Source organism: Quercus lobata, chromosome 4, assembly GCF_001633185.2.
Source record: "Quercus lobata isolate SW786 chromosome 4, ValleyOak3.0 Primary Assembly, whole genome shotgun sequence".
In the NCBI taxonomy this organism is placed as follows: domain Eukaryota; kingdom Viridiplantae; phylum Streptophyta; class Magnoliopsida; order Fagales; family Fagaceae; genus Quercus; species Quercus lobata.
In genome coordinates this window covers 90,523,897-90,551,172 of record NC_044907.1, presented here as the reverse complement: position 1 = coordinate 90,551,172, position 27,276 = coordinate 90,523,897, and positions in this window count along the sequence as shown.

Sequence of the window (27,276 nt, the reverse complement as noted above, 5' to 3'; positions counted from 1 at the left end):
ATTTTCTTTTTATATTCTTCATTCTTGCAAACTTCTAGAAGATTAAATTTCAATAACTATTTCATCAATCAAATGTTTAAATTTTAAGTTTTTGTAGTTTTAAATTATGTATAAAAAATAATTTTATGGATTGAATGATAAATAAAATCCAATTGGCACAAAACATAACATGTGTGTTAAGAATATAAAGAAAATTCAATCCAACAACTAGAATTTTTTTAAAAAAAATATGTAGTCATGTTAAAATTTTTAGTGGATGTTGTAACCTTAGGTTATAACAAAGTTTGAAGCCAAACTCTGTCACAAAAACATTTGCCAAATAAGTAAGATTTTTAAGATTAGCTTAGCAGGATCAACCTTCACTTTTTTTTAATATTTTTTTTCCTAAGTCATTTATTTAATATAGGAGAATAATTTAGTTGCTGAAATCATAAAAATGACGAGTTTGGATGCTTACAAGATGCAAAGACTAAAAACAACAATATTTTCTTTATTGTCTCAATCTTTACTAACAAAAAAGAAGGATGTTGAAATTTTAGACTATTTGTGCATACTATTTTCTATTACTCTATTCAATATCTATTAAGAAAATAGAATTTGATTAAGCACACTTGTATTAAAGATAAGTTTTTCGAAGAAGAGGAGAAAATTGATAATATAGACACCTAGGGTTGTGACTCTGAGTGATTGGATTCAATATATTTGAATTATGATTAAATACATAATTTTTCTCAAAAAAAAAAATTTAATTAAATAAATGATTAGATTCATTATTTCCTATCAACATAAGTTGTTCGGATAATTAGTAATTTTTCATAAAACCAGAGCAAGAAGTCTTGAATTTTATATTTTTTTTCCACTCAACCTTCTATTTGAAATGTTACAAATTCCAAGTGGTTTAATTCATTACTTAAACTTTTTGGAAAATCAATAATTTATTACAATCTATTTGTGTCTAGCTTTTGGTATAATTAATAATTTATTACAATCCATTTGTGTTCGAGTCAGGTAAATGTGTAATAGTGACTAATGAAGGATGGATTTCAAAATAAATAACAAATATTAACTTATATTACTATATTTATTTTTACCATCAACATCCTTATATGTTAGCACTCACACTACATTCTATCAACAGTCAACCTTTAATTAAAATATATATATTACTTCGCCATCACTTTATATTATCGATTCTTTTAGATATAATTTAACAATTCACAATAATCTAATAAGTTCACAACAAATAATATGAATTTCACAACAAATAATATGAATGTTTCACGTATAATCTCGATGCATTTATATAATTTTATTTTAATAAAATATAGACATTATTGGTACATGATTGGGATTTGGAATACCAAAATATTATATTAGAATCTAATTAATTTTATTTATTCCTTTACTAATAACATGTGGATCTCTCTCCAAGATTTTACTTATCTTGTGTTGGATTGTGGACATCTACTAAAGCAACGGTAGTAGAATATTCCCAATATCCTTCTTTTACGTAACGTAACTACTTGTTTAACTGTTTGTTGTTGTTGTTGTTGTTGTTTTTGTTTTAATATTTTTTTTACCTAATTGTATTTTATTTTGTTTTTTAAATTATATCATCTAGTATATTTAGTTATGTACATTTTATTGGTGACACATGCATTCAATAATTTAAATTTGTATAGACTACAAAGAGATAATACATATATTCTAATTGTCCTTTCCTTTTTTCCTTTTTTGAAAAATTGCGGGACAAGACTGTGATACGAGAGGGAAACTTATTTTTTATTTCTTTTTAGGTTCAATTGTGAGCACTTATCTAGTTATCTTTTTCATTTCTTCCAAAAAAAAAAAATTGGTTATCTTTTATTTAATCTTCTTTTGTTAAATATTTTGGATCTTATTCTTGGTGTGTATTCTAATTTCTAAACATCATTTATTAGTTATTAATTCGCTTTATTATCTATTATTGTTAGGTTCTAAAACTTTAGGAACTAAATGTATTAGAACTTCATTTTGTGTATGTTGGCAAACCATGATAAAAACAATGAGTCTAGGTTTAAGCTTGATCAAAGTTTGTTTAAGTGTAAGTTTGAATCGAGTGTTTTGCATGAATTTATTGTGTAAAATTGCAAGGCTCAATCGATCGAAAGTAAGGCTGAATCAATCGAAACATGCAGTTCCAGAATTCTGCAGAAAAGTTTCAAATGTAGCCCAAGCCCATATGACGCGTAGGGTTAAGTGTTTCACTAATAGTATAAAAGGAAAAACCCTAACTACGTTTTAAAAGTCTCTGAGTAGTTGTGTGTTTGCTCTTGTGCGAGATTTAAGAGGTGTTTACCTTAGAACACACGGAAAGCTCTACCAATATCAAGATTTGCAATCAAGATTTGGTGGTGATTTAGTTGCTGCATAAAGAACCTTTAAAGAACAACAAAACCTTTGAGAGGTGTCTCAAAGTCACAAGTAGGAGAACTTATGCTGTAACAGATTCAAGAAAAAAGTAGTCCATGGATTCAAAGCTAGCACGTGGTCATGGTAATAAATTTTCTACTCAAGGTAGCATTAGGATGTTACTGGCCTAAGTCCTTTTGTAAAACTTCAATTCTTTCACTATAGATTTGTTTTTACCTTGAGGATAGTTAGGTCAAATCCTCCCCAGGGTTTTTACCTGTTTGGTTTTCCTGGGTCATCAGTTCTTTGTGTTCTTTATATTTTCCACTTTATGTTTATTTGTGTTTAACCTAATCTTGAATAACAATCTTGTTAATCAATTTAGTTAAATATTAGGTTAAACATATTGTGACAAGGGATCTAAAAACCTAACAATTATGACTCTTAAATTGAAATATGTTTGACATTATATCAAAAATAAATGCCTTACAATATTTTAAAAAATATATAATAATTGATTAATGTCTGTATTCCCGTTGTGTCATTAGTCATGTCCTAATTTTTCAAAAATTGTTGTGTTGTCATGTTGTATCTGTACCTGTACTTATTTTCATGTCCATGCTAGATCACTACGAGTTTTGATGAAATATTAATTTTATATTAGGTTTCAAACCCTTTCATGATCATATCAATATAAACAAGCTTGAAAAAACTAGAAAATTTTTAAAGATTTAAATTTTCAGAATTTAATGAAAGAACATGGGAATTCAAACCTAACTATTGTAGGATACATAATATGTTACATCTAGCACAGTTTCAAAATGAAATTATGGTTGACAAATGGTCGGTATTGAGAAGTTGAGATCAATACTGGGCCGTTTCCGTTTTATGGCCTTTGACATTACCAGGTAGCAAGGAAGATATAGTTGATTCCATTATTGTGAAATTCTTTTGAATAACTCAAAGGTCACTAGAAAGAGCAGCCCCAGCTTTAAAGGAACTCAAGTTCTAGGGGAAGCTGGTTGTGAATGGGTCAGTTATGTTGCAAGGTGGGGCTTGTGAGCCAACTTTGTAAATTAGCTCTGTCAACGCCTCGCGACTGTTGTCGACCACCAATTGTGGCGACGCTTGCGTGTTTATATGTGTGCACAAACTGTGTGGAGGAGGTGTGTCATACCTCAGGTGTGTGATTGGAATATGAGTCGATTTTAAGGATAATACCAAGGGTAAGTGAAGTTGCCACCAATCATTAGGTTTTTTCTAAGGTGTGATTGGTCACCAGACTCTATTTGATTTTATTACCAATGATAGGTTAAGAAAAATGTCATTTTTCTTAATCTAATATGGATGGATAAAAAATCTTGATTCTTGAGTTCAGAAGTCTAGTTACGTGTGGGGAAGGTGTTAGGCACCCTACAATGCATGTCCATAGACAACCCTTTGTTTTGGTAAAATCATAATTTTTAGAAATTGGCAATTGAAAACAAACTATTAGCATTAGCTTTCGGGGCTTTAAATGTGTTGGGTTTTGAGGTTTGATTTCAGAGCAGGTGTGGTTCTGATCGATGCTTTCCAGTGTGTTTGAAGTCATTGCCAAATTTCCACGGTGAAAATCTGGCAACATTTCGGCTTACTTTTGTGGCGGAAATTCGGCAGCACTTTGCCTTAGATGCGTCATAGCAAGCCAAATGCTATTCTTACCATGCTTTCGATGTGAGAATATATCTATGGGGATACCCTATTTTCGATGTCGAAAATCTGGCAGAGTTTCGCATTTGATATGCTATGATGCACTGGTAGGGTTTTGTGTCTGTGTATATAACGCGTATCAACATGCTCACACCGTGACAAGCCGAAGCCCTCCAAAGTGTTAAAATATGTTGATACATGTCGCATACACAGGGAAATCGATGTCACTAGGTGACATAGATCAATCCAATCACATTGCGATGATCGTGCACACAGTATAGCATGAATATGCACCTACGGCAATTGCCTTGAGTACATACCCATACTACAAGGTCAAGAGCTCTCACGACTAGAGAGTGCTCACATAGCCACGAGAGTCTATCATACAAAGTGCACAATCACCCATATACAAGCAGATATAGATATACATACATCATGCACAATGCTATCACACAGAGCAAGAAAGTAAGTCAAACATTGCCAACATTCCAAGGGTATGGCCCAGCAAGGTACAAGAAATGTAAAACAGACATTGCCATACCCATGGAATTGGCCCAAGCAAGGTGCAAGAAAGTAAAAGGGGGTACATGGATGGGGACCCTAATATATGCTCTAGAGAAGAGGCTTAAAGAGAGGGAAAGAGAAAACCGCTTTGGAGAGGCTAGGCCCTTTAATCTACTGATCATTGCCCTTTGTGAGCTTGCATCCTTTTGCTTTCATCCTTGTCCTTTTTGCTTGTGCCTAGGAAGTTGCACCCTTGCTCCAAGTATCCTTGCTCCATGTGTGTACATGCAAAGACCAAAGAAACAAGCCAACAGACAAGCAAAGAAACAAACAAAGGAGAAGCATGCTAAAGACAAACTAGGAAATGATGCCAAACGTGAGCAAACAAACATGTGAAGTACATGAAGAGGCAAACAAACATGTTATCAAACAAAAGGGGGGTGTACTAGGAGGAAAAATGTAGGTTTGGGTCAAGTGTCCATAGTTCCATTGGATTATAGTATGGATGACACACAGACTTATGCATGAACATGTAGGCAAGTGTGCAGAGAAGCAAAAAAAGCCAAACGGGTGGAGCAAAGCAAGCAAGGCAAGCATATCAACATCGCATGGATAGGAGAAGGGTGTATCGCAAGCACACCGACACCACAGAGTTATATCTTACAAGTGGTTACATCCTAAAAAACCCTAGGAAGGACAGGTGTAACCATAAAAGCACAAACCCACGGAGGGTACAAAACATGGCAAAGCCTAGATCTAGAGAGGCTAACATATAGATAAAGTATAGAAGCAAGTAAGCAAACATCGACATGCAAAGGAAATGACCCAAACCCTTTAATATAGGCCTAGGTGTGAGGATGTAGGACTAGACCATAGGATTTAGACCAACACCCCACCAGAAGGGCCAAAAAGCAAGAAAGAGAGTTATTAAAGGGGGGGGAAAAAGGGCTAAAGTAGCACATGGCATAGCAACCAATATAGATCTGAGCATACAAGCTTGGCATGGAGCACATAAACACATCAATTTAAGCATAAAGACATAGATCTAAGCATTAGCATGTAGATCTAGGCAAAAACAGGGCAAAGAAAACATAGGCATGTAAATCTAAGCATACACATGGCAAAGAGCCTAAAAGCATGTGGATCTAGGCACAAACATGAAAAGTAGACATATCCTAGCCCAAGAAAGCTAGACCAACAATATCAAAGTGATAAATCATGGCATAAGCAAGGAAACATGCTATAAAAAGTATAAAGACATGCTAGGAAGCAAGAAAATGCTAGGAAAAGCAATAAAAGTATTTTCTTAAGTAAAAAGAAGTTAGGAAAAGCTATAAAGAGAAAGGGGTGTGGATTGTAGCTAAAAAGCTACATCCACACCCCTAAACCTCAAATCCAAGGTATGGAACCAACGAAAGGAAGATTAGATGCAAGAAAATTACCTTGAAGATTGTAGAGAAAAGATGAGAATCTAAGGTGTTTGAAGGGTTTTGATGTGTTTGGGTGTGTTTGAGAGAGAAATTAGAGAGAGAAGAGAGAGAGAATTTGCCCGAAAACTACCTAGAATTTTTCTTTTTCTTTTTTTGGATGCAAAATGAGGGGTTAGGGGTCAGGGTTCATTTATACTGGAAAAATGACTCTTTAGCTTCCGACACACTTTGTAGGGCAGCCAGCCACCTTGTTGACATTAGCAATGCTAATCTTTTCTAGGTTCAAATTTTGATGCATATTTGAAGGCCTTCCTGGACTTGGATTAAGTTGATCTTGGTGTCCTTGGAAATTTCTGGATGTCTAGTTTTCAGAACACTAACGATATTGAAAATCCAACGGTCTGATCAAAATTTATGGCCTTAAGAAGCGTATTGATGCACTTTTCACGATTTTTAGGATATATCAACTGTTTTAATTCCGATTTTGACCCATGAATAGTCATCAAAAAGGAAATTTGATAATCTTCATAATGGTATGATTCCCAAACTGTTTTGATAGTTAGATCAAAATTAGGGTTTCTGGTGCCCTCGGGAGTCAACCTTAAGTCAAAATTGGTTAAAGTTAACGAAAATCTCCAAATAGCTCAAGTTTGATGTAGAGACATTAAAAATGTTTTTTTGGGATGATTTTGACCCAACTTTAACTTTTGGTAAACCCAGGGTTGACTAGGGGCATTTTGGTCGGAAAAGGCCCTTTGAGTGCTTTGATGTCCAAACGGGTTGCGCCACGTCAATCTAGATATTTTCACGGGCCTATGGAGAAAAGATAATATTTTTGGAATTTTTGGGGTCCGACGCGCTAATCGAGAGTAGACAAAATACAGTGTCTACAAGCTCGATAATCTTAGTTGTTCTCTATAGGTTAAGGATAAGTCTTGTTTCCTAGGTAGATCAAGTCCCTTACTTCTTTCATTCCTTAAGCTATCCTTTGTTTCTTTTTTATTGATTTCTCCCTCCTAGCTCTTCTCTTTATCCTCCTCGACCCACTCGAGGTAAAGCAGGGGTGAGTTTTGTTAGAGATATATTAGACATATTAGTCCAATGTAATTGGCCCAAACCCACTTCTACTTGTACAAGTAGTTTAGGGTTTAATCGCCTATATATCCTCATGTTATGGTTAATTGTAACACAGACTTTGTACTACACTCTTATATAATAAAGATGTAACCCTTAAGGATTTCCTCCTTAAACATTGGCTAATAAAGCAGAACCACATAACTCTCTTGTTCTCGGTGTTCCTATTCTATATTTCCCCTTCCACATCCACTTTAGTATATACAACATGGTATAACATATCAAGTTGCGAATATATATTTAACAATTTCTACCTCCTTTGGTAGTGAGGATGGAAGTTCTAATTCACAATCTTTAATAATTGGATCTATTCCTAATTTTTTTTTTTTTAATTTGTTTTTCCATTGTTAATGCACTTACAATTTTATTTTAACAATAATGAATAAAAAGGTATTGTGATATAGATTTTGAAAGGTTATAAATTCAAAATTTCACAGAAGAAGTTATCTACCAAATGTTTTTAACTTAAACCTAACTTAAGAGTTTTTACTTTTAAAGTACCAATGTAGAAGGGGATGTCACTCAAATGGTAGAGCAATAAAAGGGTGTTTGATGGCACAAGGATTGATACCTTGCATCTCCATTAATTTTTCCTTTTATTTTTTATCTTAAAATTTTTTTTGGCTAATCTATTTTAATTGGATAGTTGCTAAACATTTTTAAGTTATTTACTTTTTCTTTTGTCTTTTGGTTGTTGAAATTGGATATTAATTAAATACTAAAGGGGATATAGCACAAATAGTAGAGTAGCAAACGCGCTACCTAAAGATACAACACCTTGCATCTCCATTAATTTTTCCCTTTAGTTTTTCTTTTATTTTTATTTTTTAAAATTCGCTAATCTTTATTAATTGGATAGTTGCTAAATATTTTTTAGTTATCTACTTTTATTTTCTTTTTTGGTAGCCCAAATTGGATATTTACAAAACATTAAAGAGGATGTAGCTCAAATTTGGAGCAGTGAACATGCTATTTGAAGGTACAAGGTTCAATAAATTGCTTCTCAATTCAATTTTTCCTTTCATTTTCTTTTCTTCTGATTTAATTTTTAAAAAATAATTGGCTTATCTTTATTAATTGGACATTTGCTAAATTTTTTTTATTACATTTATTTAGTTTTTTTTTTAATAGCCAAAATTGACTATTACGGGTAAAATTTAATGAGTTTTCTTTATACAATTATAATTTTATTTTGAGTGTATGAATGAAATTCATACCTCATATCTCGTTTATTTTGTACTTTTTTTTTTGGCTCATTTTTATTAATCTGATATTTTCTAAATATTTTTTTGTTATCTACTTCTCTTCTCTTTTCTTTTTTAATAGCCCCAAATAGACTAATAAAAATTAATGAAAACTATGCAATTATAATTTCATTTTGAGTGTAATAAAAGAAAGGTAATTAATTCTTGCAAACAAACTGTTTTACACAATTCTAAAAATAATTAATAATCAATTTATTTTGGGTCTAAGCCAAGAGCTTTAAGAGGGAAAATTTTATTTAAATATTACTTATTTACTATTTATTTAACTTTTAATATCATCTTTTATTTAAAATCTAGCTACTACTTGTGGATTTACAAAATTACTACTTATTGTTTTTTTATTCAAATTTCACTTATTGTTTTTTTTCAATTGATAATTAGGCTAATCTACTAAATTTTTCTTTTAACATTTTCAACTTAAAATGGGATCTTATCAATTTTAATTTTAAAAAATTATTTTCACAAATGCAATTGTAACATGTACAGCTAGTAATAATTTTTTTATATAAAAATTCTCCTCATTTCTATCTAATTTTATATATATATATATATATATATATCAGAAGTTTAGAATTTTTTTTTATTGTTTTTTTTTATGTGGCTTTTTAAAATTAAAATGCTGTCGCGGCATTTTAAATGCAAAATAAAATTTTTAATTATTATTTAATTAGTCACGTCAGCATCTAACATGGCAATGATGCACTTCATCTGCCACATAAGTAATTTTCTTTATTGAGAAGGTGGAAGGGACTAAAATGGTAACAATTTTCGATTTTTAAGAACCAATGTAGTTGCTCCCAAAACGTATGGACCAAAAGTGTATTTTAGGCTTGACTTAGTTATAGCCCTATCATTGTACCAAGTTATAGAGTGTAGGCAAACAACCTATATTTTTCTTGTCACTATTATCTAATTCATGTTTTCTATTTTATTAGATAAGAGCTCCTCTTTTTTCTTTTCTTTTTTTTTTCTTTTTTTTTTTTTTTTTTGGTTTAGATAGTGATTCTCTCTTAAAGAAAAGAAAACAAAAAAAACAAAAAAAGCAGTTGTGAATTGTAATCTGAGCAAAGTTAATCCATTTTTTTGCACCTCCATTTGAAAATCAAAGAATTGATTTTATGCAAATTGAACTAACAAACTCAATTATATTATTCTCAATTAAGATCACTCTCAAGGCATTTTTTATGAACCATTTAAATCTTATGTCTAAGGGATCAGATCCAAGTTTTATCAATCTATATTATCGTTTTAAACAAAAACTAACTTTTTAATTAGATAGTTAATATCTTGGACATATTTTTTTTAGATTCTTCCAAGTGAAATGTTGTTTCAATTGTCCTCAATAAGTAAGAGGAAAAGTTATTCTAGTCATGAAAATGAAATTAAAAACTAGAGAAAAAAAAAAATTTGATGGTTCAGTGGAGTTCAACCCAGTGGGCCATGTTGGATACAATTGGCACTGGCCCGTTATCCTTCCACTGCAAAGAGTGGGAAGTTGTCCCTGCTCTGTGAAACCAGCCTCACGCATTTCCCTCATCTTTAGGAACCAACTGAACCCAGAGCCTTAGCTCAAGTCTGTTGGCTCATCATCTCTTTGCTTGGAATGGGCGGGCCAGATTGAAAGCCTCACTGAAATCCGACCAACTAGTTTGGACCAATGTCCCGTCACATTTATGCTCCCACTTGGGTTACAAGCTCACATTACTAAGCTCGGCAATATGCAGGCCTTGTTTGGAATCTTATAAACATTTAAGAGATCATTCATTTTGTCAATGTGGGATTGGTATCTATTAATTGTTTAGCATATTTCAGAAGCAGCTGAGGGAATTTTCATCTTATGTTATTGAAAAAGAGTATTTATTTGTTTGTTAAACTTTAATGCATTCAAAGGTTAAGGAACAAGAATAGTTTTTGATAAATGTTGACTAAACAGACCAACATTGTCTAAAATTTAACAAAAACATAACATTAGATGGAAGGTAATTAAAAATAAGGAAACAATACATTCATCAAAGCTCCCCTCCTAGGTATAGCATCTGCACAATGATTTGCTTCCCGATAGCAGTGCTTAATTCTGACTTTGAGGAAATTGCCTTAGATGCATCCTTAATTCATCAATTAGTGTAGTTAACCCAACATTGGTTACAGTAGGACTGTTCATGAAGGAGACTACAACATTTTCATCAAGTTCTATTTTTGAAATTTGAATATTCATCAGAGCACATAGAAATTTCCCATTTCTAAAAGCCCTACAACAAGACTCCGCTTCCGTAAAAAAAATTGGCTTTAGATGCTCATGTTGATAGATTTTATTTTTCTCTTTGCTATCATAGCATCCAAATTCCAAATAGAAAAAAAAGGTAAAGTCGGTTTGAAAGTTCAAATATGTGTATAAACACCCTTGAACGTTTAGACCCCCAATTTACAAATTAACCAATTCAAGCTTTATGTCAAACAACTAGTGTGTGGAAAATGAACATAAGCTATAATATAGAATTGGTAAACAATCTATGCCAATTAAAATCACATCCTCAATAGAAAATAAAAGGCAAAGATATAGGGAAGAGAGATGCAAACACAAGGACAACACACGATGTGTTATCCAAGAGGAAACTGAAGCCCTCGGCGTAAAACCTTTCCGCCGCCCTCCAAACGGTCAATAATCCACTAGACAATGTAGTTGGGATACATGAACAACAATAGACTCTCCAAGCCTAATCTACCCGATGTACCTAAGCCCTCCAAGCTTCTTGCTCCAATGAGGTTGCGCCGAACCTTTTTCTTTTCTAGCTTACCGGATTCTGCTACTAGACCGTAGCATTCGCCATCCTTGGCATCTTCCAATACTTCCCAAAACTCCAAAAACACTCAACACTCTAAATTGGTGTGGGTAGTGTTTGGATAGAAATCTCCTCTCAATAGGTATGACAATGAGAGAGGGAATGAGAAGAGACTACAAAGGTTTCTCTCTAAGAATGAGTAGCTCTCTCTAATTGGGTGGGTGTTTTGAAGAAACCTCTTTTAGGGTTTTTCTTTCTGAATAGCCACCCATATTTTGTGGGAATGAGGGGTATTTATACTGGTGTGAGAATGGAATGCAAAGAGTCAGTTTTTCCAAAAACAGGGTTGGCTGGCGACTTGACCTCACAACTTGACTGAGTCGCGAGTTCAAGCCGCGAGCTAACTTAATGGCCAGTCTAGATTTTTGTCTTGTAGTGCTCCAGGTGGCATGACTGTTCAGCTCCCTTGCATGCTCTGCGTGTGTGCAACTTTTGGCGGCTTGCAAGCCCGAGTCCCTGCTTCACTGCACAGTCTTGAGCATTTCTTCACACTCTCTCACACACTACCCTTACATGATTCCCACCTAAATACAGGGTTTCTAAGTGCTGTATTACAAGCAAATTTGTCACGGAATAAAGCCAACACATGGTTGATTAAATTCAACCTTACACAGTTTAAGACAAATAGAGACTTTATTTAGGGTATCACTATTGAGAAGAGAAAGCTGTACCTTATAAGTTGGAAAATGGTCACTTGTCCTAAAGTTGATGGGGTTTTATAGAACTATGATATCTTACCGTGACACATTCATTAGGCCATGAAAATCTTTAAATATCTCACTCCATAGAATAGCCACTTATCTAAAAGCTCAGAACTTCAATAAAATTGACATCATTCCTTGAAAAAAAAAAAGATGCATAACCTTTTGATCATTATTAATTCCATTGCTACACAAAGGAAATTCTGTAAGCTGGAAACTTGTCTATAGAAAAATGGTTACTCTGCTAGCAAGACTTCTAACCAAGGCCACTAACCACGTGGCATACCAAGACCACTACTTACGTGGCATACAAAGACCACTCAAACAACAAACGTCCTCATAAGGGTACAAAACATAGAAACAGTCACCATGGTAAAAATCCTGCGAGGATACAAACCATATGACAATAAAAAATGGTACAAATTCTCTAAGGGGAATGTAAATCATATGGCGATCATAACAATTCTCCAAGGAGAATATAATTCATACAAATGTCCAAATGATGCAAATTCTCTAAAGAAGAATACAAATCATATGACGATCATATATAGAGAATGCCAAGTAGATAAAAGTGATATAAATTCCCTTAAGGGGAATGCAAGTCATACGACGAAGCAATAGCTCAGCACAGAAACGACGAACCCCACATGTGCATATGCAAAATAGAAGCAGATTGTTCAAAATAAAGCCCCAAAACAAACGGGACATCCAAAAAAAATATACACATCAAGCAGGGGGAGCACGCATCAAGCAGAGGGAACTCTATCTCCAACAACAACATTTTTCTCGTCAACCCCAGGGATGTCATCAGTTGTAACCTTAGCAGCTCCGTCAACAGCTTCAGCAACAGCCACAACCGCAGCACCAGCAGCTGCTGCCTCATCAGCAATGATCTCCTTATCAATTGCCTCAAAGTCCAAGCCATCTAAATTAACCACAGAAGCTCTGCCAAGTATCGCCACAGAAGCTCAAATCCTTTAAAGTAATTAAGAAAAAGGATGTTGGAATATTCCTCGATGGCCTGAAAAGCACTGTAGACATTTTATAGACAACAGATGATTTGCAGATGCACAAAGAGTAATAAACCTTTCCATAATTACATTTATTTCCTGTTCGATGTGCATATCTTATATGTCTTCGGTAGCTTAGCAGGCCATGTACAAGCTAATACTTAGACTACTAGCATTATATCAGCATGTGAGGTTACATAATTAAGCCTGCATTGAAGCATGGCCAAAGAATCCTCTGCATTATAGTAATTAAAGTTCAATTAAACTTCTGTTGATTACTTGCTAGATCGCTATGGAGTATAACTTAGGTTAATTTGATGCTTAGGGGAATAAATTGCAATCCTAAACTCAACAGATCTCTTTTGTACAATTTTTTAAAATATCACCTTTTGTGCAAAATGTCTTTTAAATATAATTTTGTCATTCTTCATATACTTACCTCCATCTTCTATTGGAAATGATTCCCGTCTATACCAAAAACTGATTGGTATCTTAATCCGTTAAATAAGAGCTATTATCGGGAGTAGACGCCATACGTTGAAACACTATTAAAAAAAGTGTCATTAATCTAAACAAAACAAAAAAATTGTTGTTTTTTTTTTTAAAATAGCAATCCAGCTGGGTTTAACCTAGAGTGCCATGTTGGGCTGTTATAAGCTTTAACACAAGCCCATTGGGTCCTTTCTTTGCCTGCAATGGGCAGGCCGATAATAAAGAAAACATTGAATATGGACTCTCCGGATCTGGGCCACGAGTAAATATTCGACATTAAGAAACCTGAGGATATGCAAGCTTTGTTTGGTATTTATAAACTTATAATCCTAATTATTGTTGTACAAATTAACTGTGTTGCACCGTATGCACTCGAGCTCAAAACACAATTCCAGCTATGTGTCTCATACAAACAAATATAAGCAAATATAAGCCAATGAGTGCTAGTGTTGGCCGCTGAGTTGAGGGCTAAAATCAGTATGTGTGGGATTCAGTATGTCTACAACTCTACATCTTGAAAGTCCATGCACTTTCTTTGGAAATTCTTATTAACAAAAGGGCTTTTCTTGATTTAGTCATTATTTTTGTGTCTAAGAATCTTGTTCTCTATTTTAAGACTAGTCCTTTTTCCACCCCACAAGTATAACTTCTAAGCTTTGTACTTTCAAAAACTCAACATGAGCAAAAATCATCCTTGCTTTGCTAGACTTGCACTTCCAACATGTTTAGTTTAACAATAAGCTTGATACTAACCAGATTTTTCTAAGCAAGGACAGACCTAAGGGGGGCCAAAGGCGGCCCCAGCCCCCTGGTCATAGTAATATTTTTGTTGGTTCATATGTTTTTTTCATTTTTGTTATTGGGTCCCCCTCTTCCAAAACCTTAGGACCCCTTCCCTTCCAATCAACCTAGCCACCCCAGCCTAACTAGTAACTGCCCAACCCATAAACTTAACAAAAAAAAAAGCTTCAAAAAAATTTTAAAACCTATTAGCGTAATAGTTACAAACCAATCTCCAAAAAAAAAAAAAGAAGAAGAAGAAAGAAGTCAAGTTCTCTTTACATAGGTGATTGCACTATAATGTATTAAGAAACAATAGTATTTTGTGTCTCTTATTTTTGTTGGTAGATGGTTGCTTCTTATTGTATTATGAGACAACGATTTTATGTATTTATCTTAGTTGATAGTTTGTTAATAATATATGGACGCTTATTCGGAGTTATTTTTATATTTTATTTATTTATTGCTTATACTCTGGCCCCTTAACTTGAAATCTTGGGTCCATCCCTGTTTCTGAGTGATAAATAATATAGCCATATTCGTTTGAACACTTTGGCTCAAATATACAACGAGTGTAGGTTACTTAGCACTGTATGCATTTAAGCATGGCAGAAGAATCCTCTGCATTATAGTAATCAAAGTTCAATTAAAAAACCATTGCAATTGGAAACAAAACTTCTGTCGATTACTTGAAGAATACTATGGAGTATAATTTAGATTAATTTGAAACTTAAGGGAATAAATGGCAGTCCTGCAATCAACAGATCTCTTATGTACAATTTTTTAAAATATTACCTTTCATACAAAATTTCCTTTAAATATACTTTTGCCAGACCTAATATATTCTTCTTCATCTTCAATTGGGAATGATCCTATTCATTTTATTTTTTTATGAATAATAATATATCAAAGAGAAACAAGAAAGGGCTAAGGCTATCTCCAACTTTAGGGACAAGCAACCAAGACGGAGGAGAGGAGATGGAGATAGGCCCATCCCAATTACAAAAGGCCACCTAATGAGGCACATTGTGAGGAAAAAAAAATTACAGCCCTAGTGAAAAGATAAAGAGGTAAGAGCTGCTTTCACTTCAGAGAAGAATGGAACAAGGAAGCAAGGGGGAGAAGCATATAGGTTCAAAAGGGCTTCAATAGTAATGATCCTATTAATTTTTCATCATCATCTTAGGATATTTCTTTTTCTTTCTTGGAAAATCTCAATTGTTTGATGCATTGGGCCTGAAATGGTACGTAGATATCATTCATGGGTACACTTGCCTTTTCTGTGTGTTTGTCCATTGCAACAATACATAGTTGTAATCATGAAATGCTTTTGTCAAAAGATTATAATATAGCAGAGGTAGGCCTACCCCCACCGTATGACAGGTTATCTTTTCAATATTTTATTTTATTCATTAGCCAGGTAAATTTTTTTACTTGTCTGATAAGAGATCCTTGGATTTGTGATCCCAATTTACCTAAAATTTAATGTTATCTCTGCCCAGTAGAGAAAGGTTTGAAATTACAGATCATGCCTTCATCATCACAATTCTTTTTTTATAGTTTGATAGTTACAATGAGAGAAGAGGATTTGAACCTTAAACATCTCAATTGAAAACACTAGAAGATTTGAGCTATCCGACTCTTGACTTGATCATCACATTTTGTTAGTGTACAAATTTAGTTATTGATATAATGCTTTTGCTGTAAGTTGTTCTCATTTGGGACAAATTGGTGCTTCAATCAAGGTCTTGAAACCGGACCAGACCATACGGTCCGACCGGAAAAACTGCGAACCTCTCAGTTTTGCAGACTTTTTAGCTTCAAGAACCGTTCTATGTGAAAAAAGTAGGGACCCGTGCAAACCGTGGTCAGACCGTACGGTTCTCAGAACCGTGACCGGTTTTTGAGGTTCAGATAGTTTCTTTTTGTTTCAGCTTTTCCGGTGAATTTTGGCCAATACACTGATATGAAGTTATGAATAGATATAGAAGAAATGAAAAAGAAATGAAAGAACACAAAGAAGAACAAAGATCGGAAGGAGATCTGATAATTTCAAATCTTGAACAAAGGGATTTGTAAGGAAAAAAAAAAGAACCAGAGAAGAAGAAGACAAGTTCCTCAAAAAAAATAAAAGAGAAGAACACTGATCACACCTTCGTCTTCTGCAGTTCTGCTGCTGCTTCTTCTTCTTTCTTTCTTCTTTTTTTTTTTTCTTCTTCTCTTTCTTTTTTCCGTTGAAGGAGATCACTCTGTAATTTCCTCTTTTCCGTTTTCTGTTGCTGCTGCTTCAATGTGTTCTCTTTCTTTATTTTCTTACTCCTTTTGAATTCCCAAGTCCCTCATGTGACTAACATTGGTATGATGAAAGGTTTTAATTTTTTAATAAAAGCAAAAAAATTTCAGCCATTAGATTTAGATCTTTTCTTCAGCTACCCAACATGACGTGACAATTTTGGTAGGTGCATTAAATATTTTAAGTATTTTTAAGAAGAGCAATGCTCTATACACAAATTGTTTTACAACATTTTTACAAAATGTTGATGTGGCCGGCATCTTATTGGTTTTCATCCAGGCCCACCATTAATATCACATTTTATTTACCAATAATCACTCACCACATCAGTAATTTGTAAATTTTTTTGTAAAATAATTTGTATCTCTAGCATTATTCTCTTAAGAGTAATGTAGTATCACAATATTTTACACAATTTTTTGCAATAATTTGACACATGGCAAAGCGTGAGTAATGAAAAAAAAAATTATGGGTCTACAACTCTACCACTCACATCTCGTCATGTGGTAAATTGTGACAAAATTTGTATAAAATGTTATGGTACTATTATTGTTCTAATTTTAATTAATATTTACAGTTAAATATATAATAATTTTTAAATAATTATTTCAATTTAAAATTATTAAATAAATAAATAGATATTATATATAAATTTGCTTAGGTTTTGATATTTCTTATTTGTCTTGTAAAAGTTATGATATGAAAATATATATTTGAAATATAGATATTTATATTTAATTGGATTATTTTAGTTAAATTTTCTATTTACACTAATCTAATATATTTATTTATATTAAATTATTATTAAATTAATTATGACGTCATCACGGTTCGACTTCAGTTCAACCTCAAAAACCTTGAACCTCTCTCTGGGTCTGAAAACCTTGCTTTCAATGTGTATTCATTGTTGCTTGTGTGACTTGAGCCCATTCTTGAGAATTATTCATTATTGCTCATGTGATTGCTCTCCCATGTTTAAGCAAAAATTTCAAGGATGATTGACTATTTTCTGGCCTTGAAATGCAAAAGTAAATCCTTGGGTTAAAAAAAGGAAATTATTTTTCATGTCTGTTGCGGAGATAATACCTTGTGAGAAGTCAATTCATGAGTAGTTAATATAATAGGTTAGGACACCACATAATCCAAAAGTTTAAACCAATGAGATTTGGTCCAATTACATTATATTAACCACTGACTCTTGTCATTATTTCCTAGGAAAAAAAAATCTTGTCATTATTATTTCATGTGAATCATCACTTACAAGTGTAAATCTAATAGTACCGTCGTGCATGATAGGATACAATGGAGTATGATTTTGGTTTTTGGCACAAATGCACACCTTGACCCTTAAGGGCTTAGCCAAAACCGGATATTGGTCCCTCAATAAACGAAAATCGCCAACAGCTGTTACCGAAATTGTTTCAACCATTTTGGTAAATAGAGATACTACGGGGAAAGCTCTAAGGTGATGGTAATTAAGTCAATTACTGAAGACAAGTGAATGGCCCTCAACAAGCATGGGGCCTCGTCTCCTTTAGGAGAGTGTGATCTGCCAACATGAGTAAACTTTGGCTGGGAACCAGCCTCATTCTCCTGGTTTGACCATGGTATACCTATTAAAAATATATTCAATATCTATTACCCAATTTTGCAAGAGATCCAAGTAATGTAAGAGGGAAAATGCATATACCTAATATATTATCTATCAACATAAATCAATACTTACCTCATATATGCAACATATTTTTATTTATGATAATTACACAGATTTGTATAAATCATAAGGCTTAAGAGTTAAATTTTGTTTCTAGTGCAAAATTTTCTCATTCCACAATATTAAAAATCAATCAATAAAAATAATTCAAAGATAGCATACACACATGGTAGATTATGAATCTTGTTAGGCACACATGGTAGATTATGAATCTTGTTAGGGTTTTAAAGTTCACTTTCTCTCAACTTAATTCCTGTCTTTTAAAATTATATAGATGCATTAAAAGGTCAAGCCTTACCCCAAATGGCTCTTTCTTTTCTCGCAAGGGTGGGTTGATATTGTGACCATATGTTCAAGACTAGAGGTGTCTACGAGTCGGATCAAATCAGCTTTATGTTCAACCCACACCCCTTGATTGGATTGGGAGGAAGAACTCATCCTGCCATCGACCAATAAGGATCGATGGTTCGTGAACTTCATAGGTGGTGGGTTTTTAGTCGACACCGAATAATGATGGAGAGAGGCCGAGAAGTGCTTAAAATAGCAAAGATTCAGTGGAGATCTCACCAAATCCAATAAGATCTCACCAAATCTGGCGAAGATCTTACCAAATTTAGTAAGATCTCTCTAGAGCTATTGGAGATCTCACTAGATCTAATAGAGATCTCATCAAATTTGGTAGATCTTTACTAGATTTGACTATTTTTCGTCGAATCAAGTAAGTCGGATTTTGGTGAAGGAGAACCACCACTCGATTGGCCTATTTTGAAGGCAAACACCTGTTGTCAACCACCTAAATTTTTGGATTAGTCGTGGGTCTGTGGGCAACTGTATTCAAAACCCACTAGTGTCTGTGTGTTAAAATTGAAAAAAGAAAAAGAAAAAAAAGACACTTTAAATGTATAAAAATACACACAAAAGATTCTCATAATTCACTGATCCAATTACATCAACATGTATCAGCTCTATAAGTACTTTTTCTTTCTTGTTCTTCCATCTCTCTTGAAAATTTTTCTACTTCTTTTGGCCTTCCTTGTCCTCCTCTGCTGCCACTTCTAACTATTAGTATTTCTCATCTAAAAAATCATTGAGATTATAATCATACAATTCCAAGTTTTTGGTAGTTGAAGCCTTCAAATTCACATGAGCAAAAGAGATTTTTGATTGGATTTATAGGAGGATGATCTACTTTTTATAGAAACCAAATTTCTAAAAGGGCACCCAAAAAAAAAAAAAAAAAAAACCTAAATCTCGGAAAATACGGCGTATAATTTGAAAATTTTTGCAAGTAAATATAATTGTCCTATGCATGCATTACATATAACAAGAACAAGTGTCATATTCTTATTGGTAATTGGAGCCCAAGGATTATTCCTTATGCGTGTATGTTTAAAGGTTTTTTATTTCTTTTTTGTAATAAAAAAAAATACAATGTTTTAAGATTAGCTTAGTAGGCTCATCCTTCACTTTTCTTAATAGGTTTTTTTTTTTTTTTTTCCTAAATCATTTATTTAACATAGGAGAATAATTAAGTTGACAAGTTTGGATGCTTACAAGATGCAAAGATTAACAACAACAATATATTCTTTATTGTCTCAATTTTTACACAAAAAATTAAGAAGGATGCTGAAATTTTAGAATATTTGTGCATACCATATTCTATTACCCTATTCAATATCTATTAAGAAAATCGAATTTGATTAAGAACACTGGTACTAAAGATAAGGATCAAATCCTAGTTTTATCAATCTATATTTTCATTTTAAACAAAAACCAACTTTTTAGATTAGATAGTTCATATCTTGGACAGCTTTGTTTTAGATTCTTTTAAGAGAAACTGAAAGCTCGAAAATGTGTTAAAAACACAAGAGCTGTTTAGACCCCCAAATAAAAGATACGGCTCGATAGATTTTACACTAACTTAATTCTAAGTGTAGAATAGTATAAATGCGAGCGGATAAACAAACAAGCTACTCTAACACATATTCATATAAACAAAGCAGTAAAATGAAATGTAAAAGAGTAGGAAAGAAGAATGCAAACACAGATAACATGCTGACGTGTTATTAAAGAGGAAACCAAAGAACTCAGCGAAAAACCTCTCTGTCACCCTCCAAGAGGTAATCGATCCACTAGACAATCAATTGGGATACATGGGTTAGCAAGAGACCCTCCAAGCCTAATCTACTTGCTATACCTAAAACCTCCAAGCTCCTACTCCAACAAGGCTTCTCAGAACCGTGTCTTGTCTAGCTCTCTGAATCCTGCAACAAGCTCCATGTTGCATTTGCCATCCTTGGCTTCTTCCAATGCTTCCCAACAGCACCAAACGATCACTTGACACTCTGAAAGGGTGTGTTAAATATTTGAGCTATCAACCTCTCAATGGTATGGAAATGGAGAGGTAGGAGTTGAGGAAAATCCACAAGCTATTGTGTAGAAGATTGTGGGTATAACAATCTCTAACTCTCAAGTTGTTTGGCTAGGGTTTTCTCTCAGCAGCACTCCTTTACATTTGTGGGTAATGTGGGTATATATAGTGTGAGTACAGAAAGTGTGTATCAGATAGTATAGTCTGGTAAAACAGAATGTTTCACGGGTATCTCACAGGAAGGCCTTACCTGCGAGATACTCGCGAAACATAGCTGTCTCCATCTGTACTGACTCTTTGCATTCCAGTCATGTGCAAGGCACATGCTTCACTTCGTGGGATGCTTAGTCACGAGCTACTAGCGAGAAATCTTCTGGCTTCAATAGCTTAAGTCTTCACACTCTTTCTCTCTCTAACACACAATCCTTACAATCAAATCCCACAATAAATACAGGGTACAAAAGATTGAATAAAATTACAATCAAATTTAGCACGGAATAAAAACCAACTAAATACATAGTTGTAAATCACAACTTTACAGAAATGCTGTTTCAATTGTCCTCGATAACAACGTTGGACGAAAAGTTAATTTGGTCATGAAAATGAAATGAAAAACTAGAGGAAAAAAAAAAAAAAAAACAGAAAAAGTGATGGTTCAGTTGGGTTCAACCCAATGGGCCATGTTGGAACCAATAGGCACTGGCCCATTATCCTTCCACTGCAAAGAGTGGGAGGTTGTCACTACTCTGTGAAACCAGCCTCACACATTGCCCTCCTCTTCTGCTACTTCAAACTATTAGTATTTCTCATCTAAAAATCATTGAGATTATAATCATACAATTCCAAGTTTTGGTAGTTGAAGCCTTCAAATGCACATGATCAAAAGAGATTTTTGATTGGATTTATAGGAGGATGATCTAGTTTTTATAGAAACCAAATTTCTTCAAGGGCACCAAAAAAAAAAAAAAAACTAAATCTCGGAAAATACAGCGTAGAATCTGAAAATTATATGACAAGAAAAAATGTCATATTCTTATTGGTAATTGGAGCCCAAGGATTATTCCTTATGCGTGTACGTTTAAAGGTTTTTTTTATTTCTTTTTGGTACGAAAGTGATCTTGACGTTGAGACCTCATAGATTCTACCTAGTTTGGACTTGAACCTACCATCGTTGAACGTTAGACTGACTATAACACCAGAGATCCCCACAGACGGCACCAATTGTAAGGATGTAGTTTGAGTCCCTAGCCCAAGTGATGGATGAACTTAGGCCTAAAAAGCCCAACACAATGAATTTGTAGAGAGTGGATTGGAAATCTAGGCTTTAATGAGTTGGACAACAAGTAAAGTGGAATCAGATGACAATAAAAGGAAAATAGATTGATTTAATCTAAAGAAAATCATCCTCGGCACAGTCTGAAGAAATCAGTTCTTATATATTTCTCTCAAGTTTGATTACAAATTCAGTTCTTGATTGGTATAGTGTTTTTCTCTTAATTTCTCAAGGTGGTGGACTTAGTAAATCTAGCATGTCTTGATGCTAGTCATATAATGTGTGACAACTATGCTGCCACTTATGCAAATTAATAAGCAGAGTTATACTTCATTGCCACATTTGTTAAGTGTTAACTGAAACAGAAATCATGTTTGGATCAATATGAACATCACAAGTATGAAAGAAAGACTTGCAATTTTCATTAACATTAAGCCTTAGAAAAACGTAAATTAGTTACAAAAGGTTAGCTTCTTTACAAACTTTGAAAATAGAAACAATATTTAAAAAAAATAAAAAAATAAAAAGAAAAGAAAAGAAAAGAAAAAAGAACTACATTCTAAACTACTTCTTTTTTATTACAATTTTCTCCTTTGGTGGACCCTTGGTAGATTGTGAAAGTGCTAGCTCTAAAGATCCTGAATCTTTGCTCTTGAGATCATCTTTAGCAGGCAATGGGAGAGTTGCAAGAACTATCTCCATCAAAGAGGACACCTCTTTCTCTTTAGGTTGATCATGAGGAGCAGTAAGGGGCTTGGTGGCATCAGGGGCCACTCCCTTGTTGGCATCAACCTCTTTTTTAGCAGCTCCCTACTACTGAGCCACGTCAGAAAGGTTGTCAGAGGAGGCTAGAGCCTTGGCTGGACTGGCCTTGCCCACTTCTGCCACCTCGGGGGAGGCATCAGTCCTAAAGCTGGCCAGGCCAGATGCTCGAATGGCAGGAGGGTAGTATACACTCTCTACCCTTCCGAAATACTGAAGAAGCCTCAACCCTAGCTTGGTTGAGAGCCTCATTCCATACTTGGAGGCAGTAGTTCCTACATACCCCCGAGACCTTAGCCTTGAGGGCTTTCTCAGTCTCCGCCACTCCTACATCGTACCCCTCCTACTCGACTTGATCCCTGGCCTTCTCTGCTTGTTCCCTTGCTTTCTCGGCCTCCTCCAGGTTCTTCTTGAGGGCGATGATCTATCCTTTGGAGGTAGCTAGCTGATCCTCGACAATGCGAAGGAGCACTCGTTGGTAATAAAATTTAACAAAGCTAACTAAATAAATCAAATTAGCTTATGTTTATAACATCCACATTAAAATTGATTAAACTTAGAAGTAATACATGGTATATGAATCAAAATAATAATATCTTTTCATCATCTTGGCTAATCAACTTCATCTAAGTCAATGTTATTATCATGTTTAGCATCTTGCAAAATTATTTTTTATAGACATTTTCTTCATTATTATCAACATTTAGTTTTTTTTTTTTTTGGTTTTTTTATTCTAATAATTTTTTTTCTTTATATTTTTTCTTGTCATTCTAGCTTTTTAGACTCAAAATAATAATAACAAAACAAAAGTTAATTATAATTTCATTTGATATATCATTAATAGTGAAACGACGCAGTTTGAGTCCCTAGCCCAAGTGATGGATGAACTTAGGCCTAAAAAGCCCAATACAATGAATTTGTAGAAAGTGAGTTGAAAATCTAGGCTTTAATGAGTTGGACAACAAGTAAAGTAAAATTAGATGACAGTAAAAGGAAAATAGACTGATTTAATCTAAAGAAAATTGTCCTCGGCACAGTTCGAAGAGATCAGTTCTTATATATTTCTCTCAAGTTTGATTACAAATTCAGTTCTTGATTGCTATAGTGTTTTTCTCTTAATTTCTCGATCCCCTTCTCTTAGGGTATCTCTTTTATTTTATACTATCTTCCCGTTTGATCTCCACCTTCCACGTGCATATCAGATTGTTGGTGTTGATCCTTGTCTCATCAGCACCTTCCTGAAGTCTTTGGGTAGTAGCTGTAAGGCTGAAAGTTACTGTTCAGGTATCACTTCCCCATTAATGCGGCTAGAGAGTTAGCTGCAGAGCATCTAATGTGGTGGTAGTAGCTTTCCCTTTAGATATTTCATGGCCTCCCTTTGTCTTGTTCCTTCTTGGTACTTATCCTTATTAGTGGAATCGTCTAAAACATTGCTCTTGATGTCAGACCGCATCTTCTGACCTCGACTTTACCTAGTCGAGGAAGCATTCATCCTCGAATTACTTCCCTGGAATCATAACGCTTAAATCCCTTCCTTTATTTATCAATGCTAACCTCTATCATATGTTTATCCATCCTCAAATTTGTGAGGTGTCCTCGGACTGGACCCCCGGCCCAATACATTCTACTGGACCTAATATCCCTACAAATAGTATAGAAAATAAATTTGCACATAAGAAAGTGAGTGTTATAAGTATAGTCTAAGTTTTGTAAGAGAAAGAGAAGGGAGGAAAAAAACTCATGGATTTGCTATTTTATTAGACTCAATTAAGTTTCTCAATAATTTTGTGTTAAAAAAGTCTAACAACTTGTTTAAATCAAATAAAACCAAAAATTTTAACAAAAATACTCATTTTAAACCCACATGTCTATGTATCGTATGATATGTACGATTCATCGATACGATAGGATTCAATATGATACGCACCTATGTATTGGACGATTCTTGAGCACTAACGATGTCGCCTTACGATACGAAACTTTTTGTACACAATACGATACATATCATACGATACGTATCGCGTATCGTACGATACTGACAACTATGATTACCATTACTACTTGATGTTTCTACTTTCTAAAGCAAATGATTGTACAAGATTAGTAAGAGATTTAAATAATTCTAAACAACTTATTAACAATATGATTTTCGAAGACAAATCACCTGCACATATGGCCCTCAAGGCATCCTAACTAGCAATAATTGCTAAGATCAAATAATCATGGCAACAGTAATAGTCTAAAACTCTATCTATTTAGAGCATCCCTAGTGAGGTTGCTAAATTGACAAAAAAGTCAATTTAGTAACCGATTCTCCAAAATTGTGGCTACAACAAAGAAGCTAAACTAAAAATAAATAAATAAAATATTTAACTTTGAGCTGCAATGGGCTGCTATCTATAGCAACCCACTGTAGCTCAAAACTCAAAAAAAAAAAAAAAAAATGTAGATTGTTAAAAAGAAAAAGTATTTTAATGTATTGATGGTTGTGGTTGTTGGTTATTGTGTTAGATTTATTATTTTATCATATTGTTTATATTATTTTATTGTGTTGAATATTAATATAAAACTTTTGTTGTAGGGTGTATTATAAAGTAAATTGTTAAAATAGTTAAAGTAATATTTTGAGTCACTAAAATCTAAATTTTTTAAATGCTTAACTGTGTTTTGAGAAGCCCAACTTGCACTACTTGGGCCAATCATTTAGTTACCGCTATGCAAAAGGAAAAGAAAAAAGAATTGATGGTATAGCGGTGCACGCAGGGCACGTGCGAGAAAGTTTTGTGCCCTTGATAAATTCCTCATCCTTCCTCTTTCCCTCCCAAACTCGGCCTTTTTTCCATACTTGGAGGCAGTAGTTCTTACATACCCTTGAGACCTCAGCCCTGAGGGCTTCCTCAGTCTTCGCCACTCTTACATCGTACCCCTCCTACTCGGCCTGATACCTGGCCTTATCTGCTTCTTCCCTAGCCTTCTCGGCCTCCTCCAACTTCTTCTTGAGGGCGATGATCTGTCCTTTGGAGGCAGCTAGCTGATCCTCGATATTGCGAAGGAGCACTCGTTGGTAATAAAATTTAACAAAGTTAACCAAATAAATCAAATTAACTTATGTTTATAACATCCACATTAAAATTGATTAAACTCAGAAGTAATACATGATATATGAATCAAAATAATTATATCTTTCATATCTTGGCTAATCAACTCCATCTTAGTCAATGTTATTATCATGTTCAGCATCTTGCAAAATTATTTTTTATAGACATTTTCTTCATTATTATCAACATTTAGTTTTTTTTTTTTTTTTGGTTTTTTTATTCTAATAATTTTTTCTTTATATCTTTTCTTGGCATTCTAGCTTTTTAGACTCAAAATAATAATAACAAAACAAAAGATAATTATATTTTCATTTAATACATCATTAATAGTGTAACAACGCTGTTTGAGTCCCTAGCCCAAGTGATGGATGAACTTAGGCCTAAAAAAATCAATACAATGAATTTGTAGAGAGTGGGTTGGAAATCTAAGCTTTAATGAGTTGGACAACAAGTAAAGTGGAATCAGATGACAATAAAAGGAAAATAAACTGATTTAATCTAAAGAAAATTGTCTTCGACATAGTCCTAAGAGATCAGTTCTTATATATTTCTCTCAATTTTGATTACAAATTCAGTTCTTGATAGCTATAATGTTTTTCTCTTAATTTCTCGATCCCTTTCTCTCAAGGTATCTCTTTTATTTTATACTATCTTCCCCTTTGATCTCCACCTTCCACGTGCATATTAGATTGTTGGTGTTAATCCTTATTTCATCAGCACCTTCCTAAAGTCTTTGGGTAGTAGCTGTAAGGCTAAAAATTACTGTTCAGTAATAGTCTAAAACTCTATCTATTTAGAGCATCCCTAGTGAGGTTGCTAAATTGACAAAAAAGTCAATTTAGTAACCGATTCTCCAAAATTGTGGCTACAACAAAGAAGCTAAACTTACAAAAATTTAACTTTGAGCTACAATGGGCTGCTATCTATAGCAGCCTACAGTAGCTCAAATCTCAATAATAATAAAAAAAAAAAAGTAGATTTTTAAAAAGAAAAAGTATTTTAATGTATTGATGGTTGTTGGTTATTGGTTATTGTGTTAGATTTATTATTTTATCGTGTTGTTTATATTATTTTAATGTGTTGAATATTAATATAAAACATTTGTTGTAGGATGTATTATAAAGTAGATTGTTAAAATAGTTAAAGTAGTATTTTGAGTTACTAAAAACTAAAATTTTTAAATGCTTTACTGTGTTTTGAGAGGCCGATCTTGCACTACTTGGGCCAATCATTTAGTTACCGCTATACAAAAGTAAAAGAAAAAAGAATTGATGGTATAGCGTTGCACGCAGGGCACGTGCGAGAAATTTTTGTGCCCTTGATAAATTCCTTGTCCTTCCTCTTTCCCTCCCGAACTCGGCCTTTTTTCTCCTTCTCCTCTCTGAACTCGCCGCAATGCATGGTCTGTTCTTATGATAAAGTATGGACTGCTAAAGATCTAAAATCTTCTATTCGATCTCCTTTGCTTTCACGAATCTTGTCTAGCTTGTTGTATTTTCCCCAAAATCGGTCACAAAGTTGATTGCTTA